Source organism: Oncorhynchus mykiss, chromosome 12, assembly GCF_013265735.2.
Source record: "Oncorhynchus mykiss isolate Arlee chromosome 12, USDA_OmykA_1.1, whole genome shotgun sequence".
NCBI lineage: Eukaryota > Metazoa > Chordata > Actinopteri > Salmoniformes > Salmonidae > Oncorhynchus > Oncorhynchus mykiss.
The window spans coordinates 19,056,895-19,078,788 of NC_048576.1; the positions used below are offsets into that span (position 1 = coordinate 19,056,895).

A 21,894-nucleotide genomic window follows, 5' to 3' on the forward strand; every position below is an offset into this window, starting at 1 on the left:
GGGACTGGACGGCGTTTATCGACTGGGCACCGGCACAGAGGAAGGCTCCGGCCATAGAGCGGGACTGGACACCGTGCCTGGACTGGGCACCGGAGCAGAGGAAGGCTCCGGCCATGGAGCGGGACTGGACGCCGTGCCTGGTCTGGGCACCGGCGCAGGGGAAATCTGGACCGTCACTGGAGGCTCCGGGCCGTGGACCGTCACTGGAAGCTCCAGACCGTTGACGGTAACTGGAGGCTCCCGGACCGTTGACCATCACTGGAGGCTCCAAGCTGTTGACCGTCACTTGAAGCTCCAGACCGTTGACCGTCACTGAAAGCTCCGGACCGTTGACCGTCACTTGAAGCTCCAGACCGTTGACCGTCACTGAAAGCTCCGGACCGTTGACCGTCACTTGAAGCTCCTGACCGTTGACCGTCACTTGAAGCTCCAGACCATTGACCGTCACTGAAAGCTCCAGACCGTTGACCGTCACTTGAAGCTCCGGACCGTTGACCGTCACTTGAAGCTCCAGACCATTGACCGTCACTGAAAGCTCCAGACCGTTGACCGTCACTTGAAGCTCTGGACTGTGAACCGTCGCTGGAATCTCTGGACTGTGAACCATCGCTGGAGGTTCCGAGCTGTTGACCGTCACTGGAGTCTCCGGACCGTGGACCATCACTGGAGGCTCTGGACTGTGAACTGTCGCTGGAGGTTCTGGGCTGTAGACCATCGTTGGAGACTCCGGACTGTACACACGCGCTGGTGGACGAGTGCGGGGAGCCGGCACAGGACGTACCGGGCTGGGGAGGCGTACTGGAGGCCTGGTGCGTGGAGCTGGCACAGGTTGCACCGGACTGATAACACGCTCTTCAGGGCAAGTGCAAGGATCCGGCACAGGATGTACCGGGCTGGGTAGGCGCACTGGAGGCCTGGTGCGTGGAGCTGGCACAGGTTGCACCGGACTGATAACACGCTCTTCAGGGCGAGTGCGGGGAGCCGGCACAGGACGTACCGGGCTGGGGAAGCGCACTGGAGGCCTGGTGCGTGGAGCTGGCACAGGTTTCACCGGACTGATGACACGCTCTTCAGGGCGAGTGCGGGGAGCCGGCACAGGACATACCGGGCTGAGGAAGCACACTGAAGGCCTGGTGCATGGAGCCAGCACAGGTTTCACCGGACTGATGACACACTCTTCAGGGCGAGTGCGGGGAGCCGGCACAGGACGTACCGGGCTGGGGAGGCCTGCGCTGCAGCATACCCCTAGCCAACACCTCTCTCCGACATCCTTCCCTAAACTGCTCCACCGACTCCCAGACGGTCTCTGGCTCTCTCCTCAGCTCAGCCGACAGCTCCTTGTGCCACCCCCAAAACAACTGCGTCGTCGCTGTCCTCCTATACTCCTTGGCGACTACCGCCAAGGAAGGGTCTCGCATCCACCCATTATTTCCTCCCATGTCCAGCTCTCCTTTACCTCCATGGTACGATGCTTGGTCCTGTAGTGGTGGGATATTCTGTCACATTCGTCGTATACATAATGAGCGGACCAAGGCGAGTAGAGTTCCACATATTTATTAAAGTGAACCTTCAATAAACAACAAAAAATAAACAAACGTGCAGTTCGTAGCGCACATAGCACTAAACCAAAACAAAACAACACAGAAATTCTAGACTAGAACACCCCTTAGTCACGCTCTGACCTATCGCACCATAGAGAACCCCAAGGGCTTTCGGTCTGGGCGTGACAAAAAAATGAGCAAATGAGATCTGAAAACTTACTGAAACTGTGCCGAATTTCAAACAAAAATCTTAAAACTAATAGAAATAAAAACAAATATAAAAACATCTAATTATTTTGGCCTTGGATAAGACTGATACAGCATGTCAGTTCACTAATGTTTATTAGTATTCTGCTACAACATTTCTGTAGAGTTTTTTTCTTGTGTCTGTCGAGAGTTATTTTCCCATTTGATAAAATAATACCAGAAGAAAGTGGAGAGCACGCTGCTTTCAGTTGACGTGCGCCATGCCAGAGATACAATCACGACATGGTCTTGTCTCCTGCCTAACAATGGGAGTCGTTGTCCATTTGGAAGACCCATTTGCGACCAAGCTTTAACTTCCTGACTGATGTCTTGAGATGTTGCCTCAATATATCCACATAATTTTGCTTTCTCACGATGCCATCTATTTTGTGAAGTGCACCAGTCCCTCCTGCAGCAAAGCACCCCCACAATATGATGCTGCCACCCCCGTGCTTCATGGTTTCTGAGGTCTTGGCTGATTTCTTTTGATTTTCCCATGATGTCAAGCAAAGAGGCACTGAGTTTGAAGGTAGGCCTTGAAATACATCCACAGGCACACCTCCGATTGACTCAAATTATGCCAATTAGCCTATCAGACTAAGCCATGACATAATTTTCTGGAATTTTCCAAGCTGTTTAAAGGCACAGTCAATTTAGTGTATGTACACTTCTGATCTACTGGAATTGTGATACACTATAAGTGAAATAACCTGTCTGTAAACAATTGTTGGAAAAATCACTTGTGTCATTCACAAAGTAGATGTCCTAACCGACTTGCCAAAACTATAGTTTGTTAACAAGAAATTTGTGGAGTGGTTGAAAAACGAGTGTATGTAAACTTCCGACTTCAACTGTATGCAAGAGGTTAATAAAACGAGTGTCAATTCACATCTACCTGTTTTTACTCATAATAATGGTATGTTGTTAACTAGATCATCTGAAATGGCTGTAGACAAAAGGATCAGCACTGCAGCAGTCACACAATGCAGTGACTGTCAGACTCCTGACAGTTGGCCTGCTTTGGAGTAGCAGCCTATTCCCAGAAAGGGTTATAGCACCACAAGGTGGCCACATTGTGCTGTTGCTGCTTCTTTTCACGGGGGAAGTATTTTTGGCAATTTTTTTGTAAAGGGGTGAGAGAAAAATATTTCTCTCTGTGCTAATACAGAAGTAGTAAAGGCCTAGTGCACTACTCTTGTGAAAAGAAAAAAAAATCCAGTGCTGCAGACGGCTATATTGTTCCACTAATACAGAAGTTGTAAAGGCCCAGTGCACTATTTTTGTCAAATAAAAATATATACAGTACCAGTCAAAAGTTTGGACACACCTACTCCTTCCAAGCTTTTTCTTTATTTTCACTATTTTCTACATTGTATAATAATAGGGAAGGCAGCAAAACTATATGGAATCATGTAGTAACCAAGAAAGTGTTAAACAAATCTAAATATATTATATATATATGAGATTCTTTAAAGTAGCCACTCTTTGTCTTGATTACAGCTTGATTGATTAAAGCTTTGCACACTCTTGGCATTCTCTCAACAAGGTATATATATATATATATATATATATATATATATACACAAACAATATTGAAAAATCATATCCTATTTACTTTTCATACGTTCTTTGAGTGGGGCAGAAGCGATTGATGCATGCACCTGGCACCAGTCAGTTTAACTTTCTTTTCTCACCTAGCATACAGTGATGGATCAAATGTCACGTGTTGCTGTTTTGACTTTGACACACAAACACTGAACAAACACAGGGTTAGTTTACCATTCTGCTTGGGATGTTTGGCACGTGGGCTTGTCACAAGGGGAAAGAGGAACTGTTTGTAAATGCTTGCACTATCCAGACTTCATATGAGTCTGTCAGATGAAGGGTGTACTTTTCAGTCTGAACACCGTAGAATATGTCAATTTGTTTTATTTTCATTCTTCAATCACAAACATTTTAATAATACATACACTACCGGTCAAAAGTTTAAGTACACCAACTCATTCAAGGGTTTTTCTTTATTTTTACTATTTTCCGCACATTGGCTAACCGGGCTATCTGCATTGTGTCCCGCCACCCACCACCCGTCAACCCTTCCTTTACGCTACTGCTGCTCTCTGTTCATCATATATGCAGTCATTTTAACCATATCTACATGTACATACTACCTCAATCAGCCCGACTAACCGGTGTCTGTCCGTAGCCTCGCTACTTTTAGAGCCTCGCTACTGTATATACCCTCGCTACTGTTATTTTTCACTGTCTTTTTACTGTTATTTTTATTTCTTTACTTACCTATTGTTCAACTAATACCTTTTTTGCACAACTGATTAGAGCCTGTAAGTAAGCATTTCACTGTTGTATTCGGCGCACGTGAAAAATAAACTTTGATTTGATTTCTACATTGTAGAATAATAGTGAAGATATTAAAACTATGAAATAACACATATGGAATCATGTAGTAACCAAATAAGTGTTCAAAAATATCAAAATATATTTTATATTTGAGATTCTTCAAATAGCCACCCTTTGCCTTGATGACAGCTTTGCGCACTCTAGGCATTCTCTCAACCAGTTTCATGAGGTAATCACCTGGAATGCATTTCAATTAATAGAAATACCTTATTTACATAAGTATTCAGACCTTTTGCTATGAGACCCAACTCGAATTTGAGCTCAGGTGCATCCTGTTTCTATTGATCATCCTTGAGATGTTTCTACAACTTGGAGTCCACCTGTGGTAAATTCAATTGATTGGACATGATTTGGAAAGGCACACACCTGTTTATATACAGTTCACAGTGCATGACAGAACAAAAACCAAACCATGAGGTCGAAAGAATTGTCCGTAGAGGTCTGAGACAGGATTGTGTCAAGGCACAGATCTGGGGAAGGGTACCAAAAGATCTCTGCAGCATTGAAGGTCACCAAGAACACAGTGTCATCCATCATTCTTAAATGGAAGAAGTTTGGAACCACCAAGACTCTTTCAAGAGCTCGCAGCCCGGCCAAACTGAGCAATTGGGTGAGAAGAGCCTTGGACAGGGAGGTGACCAAGAACCCAATGGTCACTCTGAAAGAGCATTAGAGTTCCTCTGTGGAGTTGGGAGAAACTTCCAGAAGGACAACCATATCTGCAGCACTCCACCAATCAGGCCTTTACGGTAGATTGGCCAGACAGAAGCTACTCCTCAGTAAAAGGCAAATGACAGCCCGCTTGGAGTTTGCCAAAGGCACCAAAAGAATCAGATCATGAGAAACAAGATTCTCTGGTCTGATGAAACCAAGATTGAAATTTCTGGCCTGAATGCCAAGCGTCATGTCTGGAGGTAACCTGGCACCATCTCTGCGGTGTAGCATGGTGGTGGCAGCATCATGCGTTGGGGATGTTTTCAGCTGCAGGGACTGGGAGACTAGTCAGGATCGAAGCGAAGATGAACAGAGCAAAGTACATAGAGCATGAAGACATTCTCCAGAGCACTTTGGACCTCAGATTGGAGCGAAGGTTCACCTTCCAGCAGGAGAACAACCCTAAGCTCACAGCCAAGACAACACAGAGGTGGCTTTGGGACAAGTATCTGAATGTCTTTGAGTGGCCCAGCAAGGGCCCAGACTTGAACCCGATCGAACATCTCTGGAGAGACCTGAAAATAGCTGTGCAGCAACGCTCCCCATCCAACCCGACTGAGCTTGAGACGATCTGCAGAGAAGAATGGGAGAAACTCCCCAAATACAGGTTTGCCAAGCACGTAGAGTCATACCCAAGAGGACTCAATGTTATAATCGCTGCCAAATGTGCTTCAACAAAGTACTGATTAACTTGTTGAGTGTAGGGGGCAGTATTTTAGTTTTTGGCAACAAAAAAAAGTACCCATTTGAAGCGGCCTATTTCTCAGGCCAAGAAACTAGAATATACATATAATTGTCAGATTAGGATAGAAAACACTCTATAGTTTCCTAAATTGTCAAAATATTGTCTGTGAGTATAACAGAACTGATATTGCAGGTGAAAACCTGAGGAAAAGCCAACAAGGAAGTGCTGTTTTTCCTGAAAGCTCTCTGTTCCATTGGATGCCTTGCCTCCATTTAAAGGGATATCAACCAAATCCTTTTCCTATGGGTTCGTCAAGGTGTAACCAGTCTTTAGACATAGTTTCAGGCTTTTATTTTGAAAAATGAGCGAGAAAGAACCCATCACGACAGTGGATGGCTGGGTGCCAGCAGAGTTTTTCATGCGCAACAGCCATTTTCTCTCTCTCTCCTATGGAAGAAGCTACATTCCGGTTGACATATTATCGATTACATATTGTAAAAACAACCTGAGGATTGATTATAAAAAACGTTTGACATGTTTGTACGACCATTACGGATACTATTTGGAATTTTCGTCTGCGATGTCGTGACCGCTGGAGCCTGTGGATTTCTGAACATAACGCGCCAAACAAATGGAGGTATTTTGGATATAAAAATAATCTTTATGGAACAAAAGGAACATTTATTGTGTAACTGGGAGTCTCGTGAGTGCAAACATCCGAAGATCATCAAATGTATGGCTTTTCTGACTTTCTTGACCAATCTACTTGGCTGCTAGCTGTTTGTAATATTTTGCCTACTGAGAGAGATGTTCTTACATAAACGCTTGGTATGCTTTCGCCGAAAAGCTTTATTGAAATCTGACACGCCAGGTGGATTAACAACAAGCTAAACTGTGTTCTGCTATATTGCACTTGTGATTTCATGAAAAATAAATATTCCTAGTCATTTCATTTGAATTTGGCGCGCTGCAATTCAGCAGATGTTGATGAAAATTATCCCGCTAACGGGATGGGTGCATCAAGAAGTTTTAAAGGGTCTGAATACTTATGTAAACGTAATGTTTTAAAATTATATATATATATAAACTGACAAACATTTATAAAAACCTGTTTTTGTTTTGTCATTATGGGGTATTTTCTGTAGATTTGAGGGACAAAAAAACATTTAATCAAGTTCAGAATAAGTTTGTAAAATAACAAAATGTGGAAAAAGTCAAGGGGTCTGAGTACTTTCCGAAGGCAATGTAGCTACTATAACTAATGCGTTAGTAAACCCGCTATATTCAGTGTACAGTCAGCAGCAAGTAGTTTAGCAGTATTGCCCCGGTGGCAATAAATTAATAAAACCAAAAGCATACCTTGACTTGGAAGAGTTCCAGTGTTGGACAGCCATAGCCAGCTAGGTAACATAGCATCCCTTTCTGTTTGAGCTGGGTGTTTGAATAGGCTAAACTACATAGCAGCATTTCCTAGTTAAGTATGTTTAAGTGAAAAACAATACAACATCTCTGTCTCTTGATTCTCCTTCATTTTTGAATAAATTCATTTGTTAAACTATTGTCTTTTCTCTCTTCGAGACAACTATCCATCCTGCCATGCCTTTCTAAAATCTTCGAAAGCCAAGTTAATAATAAACAGATCACCAACCAGTTCGAATCCCACCGTACCCTCTCCACTATGCAATCTGGTTTTCGCGCTGGTCATGAGTGCACCTCAGCCATGCTCAAGGTCCTAAACGATATCATAACCGCCATCGATAAAAGACAGTACTGTGCAGCTGTCTTCATCAATCTGGCCAAGGCTTTCGACTCTGTCAATCACCTCATTCTTATCGGCAGACTCAATAGCCTTGGCTTCTCAATTGACTGCCTCGTCTGGTTCACCAACTACTTTTCAGATAGAGTTCAATGTGTTAAATCGGAGCGCCTGTTGTCCGGACCTCTGGCAGTCTCTATGGGGGTGCCACAGGGTTCAATTGTTGGACCGACTCTTTTCTCTGTACATATCAATGATGTCGCTCTTGCTGCTGGTGATTCTCTGATCCACCTCTACGCAGACGACACCATTCTGTATACTTCTGGCCCTTCTTTGGACACTGTGTTAGCAAACCTCCAGATGAGTTTCATTGACATATAACTGTCCTTCCGTGGCCTCCAACTGCTTTTAAATGCAAGTAAAACTAAATGCATGCTCTTCAACCGATCACTGCCCGCATCTGCCCGCCTGTCTAGCATCACTTCTCTGGATGGTTCTGACTTAGAATATGTGGACAACTACAAATACCTAGTTGTCTTGTTAGACTGTAAACTCTCCTTCCAGACTCACATTAAGCATCTCCAATCCAAAATTAAATCTAGAATCATCTTCCTATTTCGCAACAAAGCATCCTTCACTCATGCTGTCAAACACACCCTCGTGAAACTGACTATCCTACTGATCCTTGACTTCGGTGATATCATTTACAAAATAGCCTACAACACTCTACTCAGCAGACTGGATGCAGTCTATCACAGTGCCATCCGTTGTCACCAAAGCCCCATTTACTACCCACAACTGCGACCTGTATGCTCTCGTTGGCTGGCCCTCGCTTCATATTCGTCGCCAAACCCACTGGCTCCAGGTCATCTATAAGTCTTTGCTAGGTAAAGCCCCACCTTATCTCAGCTCACTGGTCACCAAAGCAGCACCCACCCATAGCATGCGCTCCAGCAGGTATATTTCATCAGTCACCCCCAAAGCCAATTCCTCCTATGGCCACCTTTCCTTCCAGTTCTCTGCTGCCAATGACTAGAATTAATTGCAAAAATCACTGAAGCTGGAGACTCATATCTCCCTCACTAACTTTAAGCATCAGCTGTCAGAGCAGCTTACAGATCATTGCACCTGTACATAGCCCACTTGTAAATAGGCCATCCAACTACCTCATCCCCATATCGTTATGCATTTCTATTTTGCTTCTTTGCACCCTAGTGTCTCTACTTGCACATTCATGTTCTGCACATCTTTCACTCCATTGTTTAATTGCTAAATTGTAATTACTTCGCCACTACGGCCTATTTATTGCCTTAACTCCCTAATCTTACCTCATTTGCACACACTGTATATAGACTTTTCTATTGTGTTATTAACTGTGCGTTTGTTTATTCCATGTGTAACTCTGTGTTGTTGTTTGTGTCGCACTGCTTTGCTTTATCTTGACCAGGTCGCAGTTGTAAATGAGAACTTGTTCTCAACTGGCCTACCTGGTTAAATAAAGGTGAAATAATAAAATAAAACTACTCGCCACATTTTATGCACTAGAGTGCTAGCTATCTGTAGATTCATGCTCTGATCCTTTGATTGGGTGGACATGCTGCAAGTACTCCGATAGGTTGGAGGACGTCCTCCGGAAGTTGTCATAATTACTGTGTAAGTCTATGGAAGGGAGTGAGAACCACGCCTCCTTGGTTATGTAATGAAGTCAATGTAAAGAGAGGAGAGAGTCTCCTTCCTGAGCGGTATGACGGCTGCGTGGTCCCATGGTGTTTATACTTGCATACTATTGTTTGTACAGATGAACGTGGTACCTTCAGGTGTTTCAGGAATAACCAGGGAGTCTGAGATGTTCTCCTGCAGCAAGAGGAGTTCCCTGGAGTGATGGAAGAGTTCGGTCATCCACCATCTTCAACACCTCTCCGTTGAGTTTCACAGAACTGGAGATCACAGCACACGGTCTCCTTTATAGTTTTTTAGCACGGTATTGTTTACACTGACAATGTTACAAGGCAAAACAAAAGCAGAAACAGGTAACACTTCCTTGTACAGGGTTCCCGAGTGTCGCAGTGGTCTAAGGCACTGCATCTCAGTGCAAGAGGCATTGCTAAAGTCCCTGGTTCGATTCCAGACTGTATCACATCCGGCCATGATTGGCAGTCCCATAGGGCGGCACATAATTGGCCCAGCATTGTCCGGGTTTGGCCAGGGTGGGCCGTCATTGTAAATAAGAATTTGTTCTTAACTGACTTGCCTAAATAAATAAAGGTTCAATAAAAATACAAATTACAATAATAATAATAAAAAGATAGCAAAAAGGTTCAAGCAACAAACTTAAGGTTAGTGGCCCCATTGATTGGAATAAAGATGAATGGTAGCCTACTTCGAGTAGAGTCCCTCCTCGCCAGGCTGTTCAGACTGAAGAACGAAGGCCTCTACAGTGCTGTTAGAGACCATGGCAGGCACAGCGATCCTCGCAGGGCTCTTACTCAGGTTCAGAGCAAACAATGTGACTGCTCCACTTTAGTAGCTTGTACTGGAGAAGAGAGGAAGAGAAAATTGAGGGACAGGCAGGATGGTTGTCTCACAAACACAAGTTGTTGTCTCGCATCTTAAAGCTGGAATGCATAATTGGTGAAACTCCCACGTCCGTTTGAGACACTACAACAAGGAAGTTACTGCAAACAGCGAACACTTTCTGTCACATTGCACGCGTTATAGAACAGCAGAATGTGCTGGATTTTTTTTTAACATGCTGCCTGAGGTTCTTCACCTGTTTCGTCTAATGCGGATTCCATCTTTAATACAGATAGATTGTGAAATACCTTTTCTTGTTAGTGCAGTGTAGGTAGACCCGTACTCTTTTCTTCTTTCCCAAAGTGGAAAAGGCTTCTATACTCAGCACCTCTGGTCCAACAAGCCTCTTGTACAGAACTGATAGCCAGTAATCCTGCCAAAGTGATACAAATATAAACCAGATAATTTACTATATATAGAAAAATGGAATATTCCTAGAATAGACAAACTCTTTTTTTTCAATTTAAAAAAGACTTAATTGGATCATTGGCGTTTTTCAGGAATTCAAAAGACATGAGGAGAATAAACAAGAATTTATCTTACAGGAAGTGGATCGAGGTTATCATCTACTAGGTGGTAAGTCCCAGATCCAATCAAAACCTGCCTGATTACAACATCTAAACCAAGGCCCAGTTTATCCAGCCACCTGTAATCATTAAAGAGTTATTTTACACCACAAATACAGTACTGCAGGGGTAGGCCACCCTGGTCCTGGAGTGCCGCAGGCACTTCATGTTTTTGATTTAACCAACCAGGAGGACCAGGTGTGTTGAATTTAGAAAATCACTGAACTGATCAATTAGCTCAGTTGGTCAGGTGTGGTGCCTAGTTGAAACAAAATCCTGCAGTACCTGCAGCATTCCAGGAACAGGGTTGCCTACCCCTGCAGTACTGTTTCAAGACACTATAACATTTTTTTGGGACAATAATGAGATTCAGCCACATATAATCTGATCTAGAAACAATCAACCGTATTCATGCTCAATGAGAATTACATTAGATGTAATCCCTTGTAAGAAAATACTTCCCTCACACTGGATTAAGTCTATGTTGGATACATCATGGGACACGCATTTTTGTGGCATTCCTTTAAAATAATTTGGCACGCGAGACTACTATTGTAAGTCTTCCTGGAACAGGGCATGGTTGAAAGATTGATCATGAGATGCAGGCTGACAGGGGACCTGTAAATTCAATGAAATCAACATTCCCAAATAGCAGAGATTCCCTTCCATGAGAGTAGACTAAAAGGCTGTCTATAGTCTCTCTTCCCACAGTGGAGCGCCATGAGTCTGGCCAGCATGAGTAGGCTGCCTGTTACAACATCCAGACTAAGTCAGACTAAAATTATCACTCCGGCTCACGTGGTATCAGGGTATGATTCTGAATGGGTCTATCTTTCTGTCCTCACAGACACACACACTCACATGAATCCAGCGACAAATGTGTCAGACAGCCCCTTAGCCCCGCCTCCATAGGCAGAACTAGTCTCTCCAAGCCACACCTTCTTCCCAGGGGATGCCAGATCAACGGTCTGAGGATACAAGACACCGGACAACCAGTTAATTGCCTTTACTGAAATATAAAACATACACATTTTTATTTCCTGTGAAATTGCTGTGCACTGGCACTCATCTATAAAATGAAAAATATCTTATATACTATGATTAGACACGTACTTCCACATCTTTTCATTACCTCCATGACTTCATGTGTTTTCAGGGCTAAAGTGTTTAGCACCTCAGGGTCTAGGAAATCTTTTAAAGATGTGTATCTTCTGTTGACATAGTAACTAATAAAAATACAGAGTAGTCGATTAAAGATCAGTTCTTCGAATTTGGGGCGGCAGGGTAGCCTAGTGGTTAGAGCGTTGGACTAGTAACTGGAAAGTTGCAAGTTCAAACCCCCGAGCTGACAAGGTACAAAACTGTCGTTCTGCCCCTGAACAGGCAGTTAACCCACTGTTCCTAGGCAGTCATTGAAAATAAGAATTTGTTCTTAACTGACTTGCCTAGTTAAATAAAAAATCAAAGTGACATGACAGAAACATACAGTACCAGTCCAAAATTTGGACACACGTACATTCAAGGGTTTTTCTTTATTTTTTATACATTGTAGAATAATAACACACATGGAATCAAGTAGCAACCAAAAAAAAAGTGTAAAACCAATCAAAATAAATTGTATATTTGAGATTCTTCATAGCAGCCAACCTTTGCCTTGACAGCTTTGCACACTCTTGGTATTCTCTCAACCAGCTTTATGAGGTAGTCACCTGGAATGCATTTCAATGAACGTGTGCCTTGTTAACATTTACTTTGTGGAATTCCTTTCCTTCTTAATGCGTTTGAGCCGATCTTTTGTGTTGTGACAAGGTAGGGGTGGTATACCGAAGATAGCCCTATTTGGTAAAAGACCAAGTCCATATTATGGCAAAAACAGCTCAAAGGAGCAAAGAGAAATTACAGTCAAATCAAATCAAATTTTATTTGTCACTTACACATGGTTAGCAGATGTTAATGCGAGTGTAGCGAAATGCTTGAGCTTCTAGTTCCGACCATGCAGTAATATCTAACAAGTAATCTAATCTAACAATTTCACAACAACTACCTTATACACACAAGTGTAAAGGAATGAATAAGAATATATACACAAAAATATATGAATGAGCGATGGCCGAAAGGCATAGGCAAGATGCAGTAGATGGTATAGAGTACAGTATATACATATGAGATGAGTAATGTAGGGTATGTAAACATTATGTAAAGTGGCATTGTTTAAAGTGGCTAGTGATACATTTATTACATCCATTTTTCATTATTAAAGTGGCTCGAGACGAGTCAGTATGTTAGCAGTAGCCACTCAATGTTAGTGGTGGCTGTTTAACAGTCTGATGGCCTTGAGATAGAAGCTGTTTTCCAGTCTCTCAGTCCCCGCTTTGATGCACCTGTATTGACCTCGCCTTCTGGATGAGAGCGGGGTGAACAGGCAGTGGCTCGGGTGGTTGTTGTCCTTGATGATCTTTTTGGCCTTCCTGTGACATCGGGTGGTGTAGGTGTCCTGGAGGGCAGGTAGACCAAGAAGGAGAGTGAAGGAGTGCTGCATCGGATGACCTGGCCTCCACAATCAACCGACCTCAACCCAATTGAGAAGGTCTGGGATGAGTTAGACCGCAGAGTGAAGGAAAAGCAGCCAACAAGTGCTCACTATATGTGGGAACTCCATCAAGACTGTTGGAACAGCATTCCAGGTGAAGCTGGTTTAAATAATGCCAAGAGTGTGCAAAGCTGCCATCAAGGCAAAGGGTGGCTACTTTGAAGAATCTAAAATATATTTGGATTTGTTTAACACTTTTTTGGTTACTACATGATTCCATATGTTATTTCATAGTTTTGATGTCTTCACTACTATTCTACAATGTAGAAAATAGTAAAAAATTAAGAAAAACCCTTGAATATGAAGGTGTGTTCAGACTTTTGACTGGTGCTGTATATGTATCATTACAATGTCTGGAATTAAACAATGGAAGAAAAAAAAAGTTACATATTCTATGGTGTTCAGACTGAAAAGTACATCCCTCATCTGACAGACTCATATGAAGTCTGGATAGTGCAAGCATTTACAAACAGTTCCTCTTTCCCCTTGTGACAAGCCCACGTGCCCAACCTTACCACTACACTAATAAACTAACCCTGTGTTTGTTCAGTGTCTGTGTCAAAGTGAAAAGCAGCAACATGTGACATCTGATCCATCACTGTATGCCAGGTGAGGACAGACAGTTCAACTTACTGGTGCCAGGTGCATGCGTCAATTGCTTCTGCCCCACTTTCCAAGAACCTATGAAAAGTAAATAGGATATGATTGTTCAATATTTTTTATATACAGCTCTGGAAAAAATTAAGAGACCACTGCAAAAGTATCAGTTTCTCTGGTTTTATTATTTATAGGTATGTGTTTGGGTAAAATTAACATCATTTTTTATTCTATAAACTAGTGACATCATTTGTCCCAAATAAAAATGGTCATTTAGAGCATTGCTGTTATTTTGACCAGTTGCCATTTTCTGCAAATAAATGCTCTAAATGACAATATTTTTATTCGGAATTGGGGTGAAATGTTGTCAGTAGTTTATAGAAAAAACAAAAAACAATAATTTTACCCAAACAAATACCTATAAATAGTAAAACCAGAGAAACTGATAATTTTGATATATCAGTCGAAATTTTGAACACACCTACGTATTCAAGGGTTTTCTTATTTGTTTACTAGTTTCTACATTGTAGAATAATAGTGAAGCCATAAAAACTATGAAATAACACATATGGAAACACCAAAAAAGTGTTAAACAAATCAAAATATATTTCTAGCCACCCTTTGCTTTGATGACACCTTTGCACACTCTTGGCATTATCTCAACCAGATTCCCCTGGAATGCTATTTCAACAGTCTTGAAGGAGTCCCCAAATATGCTGAGCACTTGTTGGCTGCTTTTCCTTCACTCTGCGGTACAACTCATCCCAAACCATCTCAATTAGGTTGAGGTCGGTTGATTGTGGAGGCCAGGTCATCTGATGCAGCATTCCATCACTCTCCTTCTTGGTCAAATAGCCTTTGCAAAGCCTGGAGGTGTGTTGGGTCATTGTCCAGTTGAAAAACAAATGATAGTCCCACTAAGTGCAAACCAGGTGGAATGGCGATTCGCTGCAGAATGATGTGGGAGCCATGCTGGTTAAGTATGCCTTGAATTAGAAATAAATCACAAACAGTGTCACCAGCAAAGCACCATCACACCTCCTCCTCCATGCTTCACGGTGGGAATCACACATGCAGCGATCATCCGTTCACATACTCTGCGTCACAAAGACACGGCGGTTGGAACCAAAAATATCAAATTTGGACTCATCAGACCAAAGGACAGATTGCCACCAGTCTAATGTTCATTGCTCATGATTCTTGGCCCAAGCAAGTCTTCTTCTTATTGGGGTCCTTTAGTTGTGGTTTCTTTGCAGCAATTTTACATTGAGGCCTGATTCACGCAGTCTCCTCTGAACAGTTGATGTTGAGATCTGTCTGTTACTTGAACTCTGTGAAGCATTTATTTGGGCTGCAATCTGAGGTGCAGTTAACTCTACTGAACTTGTCCTCTGCAGCAAAGGTAACTCTGGGTCTTCCTTTCCTGTGGTGGTCCTTATGAGAGCCAGTTTCATCATAGTGCTTCATGGTATTTGCGACTGCACTTGAAGAAACTTTCAAAGTTCTTGAAATTGTCTGTATTGACTGACCTTAATTTCTTAAAGTAATGATGGACTGTTGTTTCTCTTTGCTTATTTGAGCTGTTCTTGCCATAATATGGACTTGATCTTTTACCAACAAAGTCTATCTTCTGTATGCTCAAAACAACTGATTGGCACAAACACTATAAGAAAGAAAGAAATTCCACAAATCAAATTTTAACAAAGGCATTCCAGGTGACTACCTCATGAAACTGGTTGAGAGAATGCCAAGAGTGTGCAAAGCTGTCATCAAGGCAAAGGGTGGCTACTTTGAAGAATCTCAAATATAAAATATATTCTGATTTGTGTAACACTTTTTAGGTTACTACATGATTCTATGTTATTTCATAGTTTTGATGTCTTCACTATTATTCTACAATGTAGAAAAAAGTAAAAAATAAAGAAAAAGCTTGGAATTAGTAGGTGTGTCCAAACTTTTTACTGGTACTGTATATATAAATAAATAAATAAAATCCCACATGATTTGTGGTTGTGTGAGAATAATCTAATGACCCAACATTAACCAGCCCTGAGACCACTGGAGAAACAGTGGAGGGGTAATATTTTTTTTATACAATGTATGGGACAAACTATTTATATAAACTGGACAAACCAGTCTAAATCAAGTGGCCTATTATTCAGGGATTAGTCTCCTACTGCATTGGCAGTGATATTCAGTCATGAATATAGACAGGTATGCAAGTCATGTCATAATTCAATTGTAGAATATCCTTTTAATTAATAATAATTCATACTTTCTTTGTCTTAGTCGTTTTCCAGTTAGCAACGACATTTCATGTTTGGGAAAATATGTTTCTTACTTTGACCAAGGAAACTTCCAATACTATTGCCTTAGCTAGTACACCAGCATGTCAAATATGACTATATTGGGGCTACTTATGTATAGGCTACATAAAAGGGACAAACTCTCACCCCTCCAGTAAGTCTCTCCGGTGGTCTCGGGGTTGGCTAATGTCTGGTCCATAGAGTCCAGTGTCATGGTAAAGTTTGGATTCCCGCAGAATCCCCCTTGAATGAAGTCTTGGCCCAGCTGGTATCCGTTCACCCGGATCCCTGCCTTCTTCTCATAACTGTTGGGCTCTGATATGAATGGAGACAGGATTTTTAGAGGACCAGAATGGACATAAGTCAGACTTTTTGATGTTATCCTTGAGGAGTTGTAATATGTGTTGCCATTGCATTGGTGTGAAGCTGACATAAACTCAGCAAAAAAAGAAACATCCCTTTTTCAGGACCCTGTCTTTCAAAGATAATTTGTAAAAATCCAAATAACTTCACAGATCCTCATTGTAAAGGGTTTAAACACTGCTTCGCCTGCTTGTTCAATGAACCATAAACAAGTTATGAACATGCACCTGCGGAACGGTCATTAAGACCCCTAACAGCTTACAGACGGTATGCAATTAAGGTCACAGGTATGAAAACTTAGGACACTAAAGAGGCCTTTCTACTGAATCTGAAAAACACCAAAAGAAAAATACCCAGGGTCCCTGTTTATCTGCGTGAACGTGCCTTAAGCATGCTGCAAGGAGGCATGAGGACTGCAGATGTGGCCAGGGCAATAAATTGTAATGTCCGTACTGTGAGACGCCTAAGACAGCACTACAGGTAGACAGGACGGACAGCTGATCGTCCTCGCAGTGGCAGACCACGTGTAACAACACCTGCACAGGATCGGTACATCCAAACATCACACCTGCGGGACAGGTACATGATGGCAACAACTGCCCGAGTTACACCAGGAACGCACAATCCCTCCATCAGTGCTAAGACTGTCCTCAATAGGCTGAGAGAGGCTGGGGCTTGTAGGCCTGTTGTAAGGCAGGTCCTCACCAGACATCACTGGCAACAATGTCGCCTATGGGTACAAACTCACAGTCGCTGGAACAGACAGGACTGGCAAAAAGTGCTCTTCACTGACGAGTCACGTTTTTTTCTCACCAGGGGTGATGGTCGGATTCGCGTTTATCGAAGGAATGAGCGTTACACCAAGGCCTGTACTCTGGAGTGGGATTTATTTGGAGGTGGAGGGTTTGTCATGGTCTGGGGCGGTGTGTCACAGCATCATCGGACTGAGCTTGTTGTCATTTTAGGCAATCTCAACAATGTGCGTTACATCCCCCTCCCTCATGTGGTACCCTCCTGCAGGCTCATCCTGACAATGCCACCAGCCATACTGCTCATTCTGCACATGATTTCCTGCAAGACAGGAATGTCACTGTCCAGCCATGGCCAGCGAAGAGCCCGGATCTCAATCCCATTGAGTACGTCTGGGACCTGTTGGATCGGAAGATGAGGGCTAGGGCCATTCCCCCCAGTGTCTGGGAACTTGCAGGTGCCTTGGTGGAAGAGTGGGGTAACATCTCACAGCAAGAACTGGCAAATCTGGTGCAGTCCACGAGGAGGTGATGCACTGCAGTACTTAATGCTGCTGGTGGCCACACCAAATACTGAGTGTTACTTTTGACTTTGACCCGCCTTTGTTCAGGGACACAATAATCAATTTCTGTTAGTCACGTCTGTGGAACTTGTTCAGTTTATGTCTCAGTTGTTGAATCTTATGTTCATACAAATATTTACTTGAAAATAAAAGAGAACAGCACACTCTAGGAGCTCAGATGCAAAAATGTAATTACCAACGTTTCGACAGCCAAGCTGTCTTCATCAGGGTATAATCACAAACACTGTGGGATGACTCACTGTGGGACACTGTGGGATGTAGTGTCAAAAGACACAGGTGTCTGTAATCATGGCCAAGAGTGGCCTAATATCATTGGTTAATTATCAAATATTAAAATGTCATACAAAGAACAGCATACAAACAACAAATGGATAGCATACGATCATAGATTAATTTTACTACACAAGCTTACAAACAATTACAATTAATGGCAAAGTCACAATAATCACAAGAATGGCTTCAGATCAAAGTCTACGTTGAGACCGAAGGGCGCAGGGGTCTTTAAGTTAAAGATCCAGGCAGCCTCTCGTTTTAACAAATTATCAAGGTTACCCCCTCTCCTAGGGAGGGTGACATGTTCGATGCCAATATAACGCAGAGACCAAATCGAGTGGCCTGCCTCCAAGAAGTGGGCCGCAACTGGATAAGTACAAACATACAAATATTTACACATTAAGTTTGCTGAAAATAAAACGCAGTTGACAGTGAGAGGACGTTAATGTTTTTGCTTAGTTTATTTAATTGTTTAGTCAATTCAATCAATGAACCAAACTGCAATTGTTACCATTGCCCAGCTCCCAGGCCATGCTGTACTGTTTGGATTCACAGTACTGTATGAGGGTCCTGGCATTGCTGCTGTCCCAGGAGTTGCCAGTGGTCCTGAGCAGCTCGTTGAGCCCAAAGATGAGGTCTAATGCAGAGCAGTTTGTAAAAGAGTACAGTAGATCCACTGCATACTCTGCCAGGGAAAAAACAAATATTTTAAATGTTGTTTTCTTCTTCTTTCAGACTATTTGCTCAAGGGAAAATGGGTGGTTAGCTAAACAAGAGTCTATTGTGAGCTAGACTGATGCTCCCTGCATGACAACCATCGCTCAAACAGTACCTGTGAACTTTACACTCCGGTACTTCCTCTGCAAGTCCTCTTTCTGGAGAAGTACTTCCTGTAGAGCCCATTCCTGCTTCAGCCTCTCCTCCAGTATTTGGGGCAGCTCCAGCCTTTCACAGAGATCATCTGACAGCAGAATAGAAAGCAGGAATCAGAAACAAAGTGGCTGTGAGTCACTCAGAAGCTGATGACCTAAGATTTACCTCAAACGCATGATATTGTTTGAGATCTGCCTGGTCTACTGTGTGCATTCAAGCTGACTCTGTGTGAATCAACATACTGTTCCTTCTCAGTGTCATTAATGCAAAACAGGAATTGTGCTGCGGAAGTGAGTGACCACAATCAAACCACACACACATCATAAGAGCTGCTGGTGAAATATATGAAACGACTCTTTGTGGTAATATGACTAGTAAGCAGTTGAAATGTGTGACAATGTATGCCATATTTACCTGCATCAAAAACAGAGTTTTTGTGATACTCATTTGAATGTAAAAATGCAGGGTTGAAGGTCATGAAATCTTGTCTTGTCCCTCCAAATCTTAGAAATGCTGGGGATAAAGCTTGAGCCAATGTCCTCAGTTTTGGAGACCTGGTGGATTTAGTTCAGAATTTATGCAGTTTTGGAAGATTAAGTTGAGCTGGGGTGTATTCATTAGTCAGATTTCATTGCAAAATGTTCTCCATTGAAAAACGTTTACTTCAAATGGAAACTTCAAAAGTTTCTCTTGGACACATTCAGCTCATTCTGTTTGGTGGTTCCTAGAGTAAACTGTTTTGTGTGTTGCGAAACGTTTTAGAACGGAATCTAATGAATACACCCTCGGGGTGTAATCATTAGTCCAAACAGTTGTTTCGCAACTAAAACAAGTTTCTGTTGGAAATTCAGGTAGGTCTCTCCCCATTTCATTCTGTTTAAAAAATGTTTTACATCATTATAGGCGTAATGAATACGCCAGACGTCTCTCTGAACTGTTTGTTTGTTTCTCCAGAGAGAAAATATTTATAGAACCTGACTGAGTCTAATCTAGTGGTAGTCTGCTGGTTTTAAAAAAAATAGACTGAAGGCAATCGTTTTATAAAACAAATACATGTAAATTGTGCTAAAAGTAGTAATACTCACGTTAAAAGGTACATGAACTTCTCTTCAGCGACGAGACTCGCATCTATGGCCACAGACAAAAAACGTTCGTTCACTCTTTTGAGTACTCGAGAGAGGTCTACATTCAGATTTACAGACTCAAAATTCACCTCATCCCTCGCAGATCTGACACTTGCTCCGACATAATATCTATGAGATAGAATAGATATCACAAATGCCAAGATTAATATGCCTGACATGATAAGGCTAGACGGACACAGTTCAAATATTACATTACCGCAGTGTATTCACTATAAGACAATTGTAACCCAAATCTACTGATGCTCTCTATATTCCCTCACTATCCCAATAAATGCGTCTGTGTAAATCCATCAAAATCGATATGAGTAAATCCATCATCGTCATTAGCAAATTCGTATGCAGTTATGCTTAGACTCAATTGTTGAGAGAAAACTGAGTTTCCTGGTTCACAAAATACCTTGGTCTATGGAGGGTGATCAGTGTCAGTTTGAAAATGCGATGCTAAATAAGAATGTGAAAATGATAAATGCATTTGTTTTTCTTAACAGTGCGCATGATTCATGCCACAATGTAATTGCAATGTTAAAATAAAAATCTAAAATGCCTTATTGAAAATTCTATATTAGAATAGTAAACAGAAAATGAATGGCAAATTGTTATCGGTGCACTACACAGACATCACTGCGCCATTTCCTGTATGCAAAAATTCTAATTATCAGTGTGACAAAACAAGTAAGTATAATGTCCTTGTACCATCTAAATCTCTGTGAACTATATCTAACAATTTCACAACATATACCCAATATACACAAATGTAAAGTAAAGGAATGGAATTAAGAATATATAAATATTTGGACAAACAATGTCAGAGCGGCATAGACTAAGATACAGTAGAAACATATAGAATGCAGTATATCCATATGAGATGAGTAATGCACGAAATGTAAACATTATTGCCATTTATTAAAGTGGCCAATGATTTCAAGTCTCTGTATATAGGCAGCATCCTCTAGTGATGGCTATTTAAACAGTCTGATGGCCTTGAGATAGAAGCTGTTTTTCAGTCTCTTGGTCCCCGCTTTGATGCACCTGTACTGACCTCACCTTCTGGATGATAGCGGGGTGAACAGGCAGTGGCTCGGGTGGTTGTTGTCCTGATGATCTTTTTGGCCTTCCTGTGACATCAGGTGCTGTAGGTGTTCTGGAGGGCAGGTAGTTTGCCCCCGGTGATGCGTTGTGCAGACCGCACCACCCTCTGGAGAGCCTTGCGGTTGTGGGTGGTGCAATTGCCATACCAGGTGGTGATACAGCCCGCCAGGATGCTCTCAATTGTGCATCTGTAAAAGTTTGTGAGGGTTTTAGCTGACAAGCCACATTTCTTCAGCCTCCGGAGGTTGAAGAGGCACTGTTGCTCCTTCTTCACCACACTGTCTGTGTGGGTGGACCATTTCAGTTTGTCAGTGATGTGTACGCCGATGAACTTAACTTTCCACCTTCTCCACTGCTGTCCCATCGATGTGGATAGGGGGGTGCTCCCTCTGCTGTTTCCTGAAGTCCACGATCATCTCCTCTTGTTTTGTTGACGTTGAGTGAGAGGTTGTTTTTCTGGCACCACACTCCCAGAGCCCTCACCTCCTCTGTGTAGGCTGTCTCATCGTTGTTGGTAATCAAGCCTACTACTGCTGTGTCGTCTGCAAACATCTACCGCTTCTTAGACTTGCTTTCAATGAGAATGACAGATCTGTAACTCACATTTCTATGTGAATTTGGTCAGGTCTCCCAAAAAGTTACATACTGCAGCTTTAACCTCTTTCAGCTAGGGGGCACTATTTTTATGTTTGGAAACATAACGTTCCCAATGTAAACAGCCTATTTCTTAGGCCCATATGCTAGAATATGCATATAATTGACAGATTAGGATAGAAAACACTCTAAAGTTTCCAAAACGGTCAAAATATTGTCTGTGAGTATAACAGA

At 42.3% G+C, this 21,894-nt stretch overlaps 1 pseudogene; it reads right to left on the minus strand.

Annotated features, from left to right (window-relative positions):
• Positions 1-9,138: 9,138 nt before the first annotated feature.
• LOC110536810 lies at positions 9,139-20,434 on the minus strand (annotated as a pseudogene).
• Between the last annotated feature and the right edge of the window lie 1,460 nt (positions 20,435-21,894).